Raw genomic sequence first — 2,394 nt, 5'->3', positions numbered from 1 at the left:
TCCACCCATTATCCAAAAGCCATTTGAACATTTGAGAAAATCAGCAGCCTCCTCTTTCTGACATGCACACAAATGTACAAAAGACCTTTTTGTAAGTTGCTGAACAGTTTGTTATTGTTTCAAGGTCCCAATACTGATGATAAATAAATAATCATTGTTTTCTAAACAGTATCTTTTGCCTTTCATGTTTCTTCCATCGTGATCCATCAACGTTACTTATTTATAAGGCATGGGCTGATCTCTGTACTGATTCATGTGCCCTCAGTAACTGTAGGATTCAGACTCAAGTTGAGAATTTTTAGGCTTTCTACTCTAGTCTTCTAGTGGATAAACTTTTCTGCGACTCTGCCATTATTAATGCTTTTTGTGGGGCATAAAGTACTGGAGGTTTAGGACTGAATCTATTGTCTGGATGCATGCATGACCTGTAGATGGACATCAGTTTGCCCTGTATCTCATAGGAACCCACACACCTAGGATTTTCTGTGTTCCCAAACCTTGCTTGTATATTGTTTCCCCACCCTCTGCTAGTCAGATACAAACTGAGCTCCCCAGCCTGAACTGCGATGCCTCTGTGACACAGTCCTGGAGAACTGGCAAAGGCAAACCTGCAGAGTTTGATGTGCAGGGTGAATTCTTCCTGAAATTAGTAATTGTATCTAAGACTGTGTAACATTTCTATACCTTGCAACTTCCATCGAGCAACAGAACCTTGAGACCCTTCAGGCAAATTTGACAATTGGTTCTAGATGCAAAAATATAGTTAATGTGAAGATTTTGGGTTGGCCAATACAGCCCAGGAATTTATACCTGTTTTGTCAGTTGTTTCAGAGAAACTAAAAGAATGTTTAAAATAATAATAATAATAAAAAAATATTCTATAATAAATCTATTCTTATTTCACTTTTTTATAATCTGTAAGGTCAAAGAGTGGATAAATATTGCCATTTAGAAGCAATGGCTCTTTACCCAGTGAGAGAAGGGCTGCTTGTAAACATGACTCAGTCTGAAGTGATCAGATGCAAACTGAGTTAGGGAGCAGACAACCTAAACCTGCATCTTAAGCAATACTGAGGGAGGGAAGCTGTCCTAAGCCGAAAGAGCTGCCCTGAAGCAGTGCTCCTTCCCACTTGAACTGTTGTTTCTATTCATTACCTACTGCTGCCCGTCAGAGGGAAGAGCTGTTCCCTCTTCTCTCTATGGTTTCTCCCATTAAGACTTTTGCAGTCTGAGATAACCAGTTACTCAAGCTGCAAGTTGCTAAATAGTAAATCTGGTGCTGAAATCAATACAATGCAAACCCAATTATTTTATGTAGCATATTTTTATTATTACATTGATAGTCTCTGTTAAATTAACCTGGGCAGTCCAAGCACATTCCCAAGGAATAAAACTTTTTCCTACACTACACACAGTAATAGGAGGAGGGAAACAAACTCAGAAAACCTTTATTTTCTGTTGAGGAAATTTCAATTACCAATTTGTAAGGTACAATATAGGTATGTATGCCATAGGGAATGATCGGATATGCAAAATTATCTGTGATTCTTTTCTATGGCATGCTTACTGATGCATAAACTCTGACTGCTGGACAGTCCTGTTGTGGGATGAGGATAGTGACTGAGAGGTATTTCTCTGGATGATGACTGCTAGCAATTAATCTTGCTGTAGTGCTCTTTCTTGTTTATCTTTGCAGACTTGGAGTCACTGGCTGTAAGGGATTTATGAATTGCCCTAGTTCCAGGCTCTTCCGGCAAGCGGTGCTTCAGGGAGCCAAGAAGCAGAGCTGGAAAGGCAGGAGTGCACTCATGGCATTTCCCCTCCATGTGTTTATAAATCATGGTGTGGGAAGAAAACACAAACAGATCATCACTGTTAATGCTGAAGGCTTAAAGAGCATGTGGCAAGGCTGCTTTGTGGGCACTGAGCTGTGCGCGCAAGTAGTGGAGACAGAGATACTTGTGACTCATAGCTTTGTGGCTGAGGTTTTCAGTTTCCTTTGCCATATGCCAGCCAGGCTTTGAAGACTGACAACAAAGACCTTCAGGTATAAAAGTGTACCCACACATACGTGTATCTAAATGCAAACATGCACACTCATGCATACACATAAAGAAACTGCTGGGAGAAACAGGACTGACTCTGTCTATTATAAGCCCTTTGTCCAGCTGCTTATGCCATTGCCAGCCTGCCCCTAAGTCTGCTGTGGTTCCACATTCCCACGGGTGACTACCAAACCCCGTGTGCTCTGACTGCTTGCACTATTTGCTGTTTGCTGCATCAAGGTGGTGCTGGATGGATTTTTTCAGCTCCATTCCCTGGAGTATCCCTGTTAAGGGACACAGATGAGTTCATTCCTTTTGCTCAAGTGATGCAAAAGCAGTTAAACGTGAT

Source organism: Strix aluco, chromosome 5, assembly GCF_031877795.1.
Source record: "Strix aluco isolate bStrAlu1 chromosome 5, bStrAlu1.hap1, whole genome shotgun sequence".
NCBI lineage: Eukaryota > Metazoa > Chordata > Aves > Strigiformes > Strigidae > Strix > Strix aluco.
Note: the sequence above shows the minus strand (reverse complement) of the source record.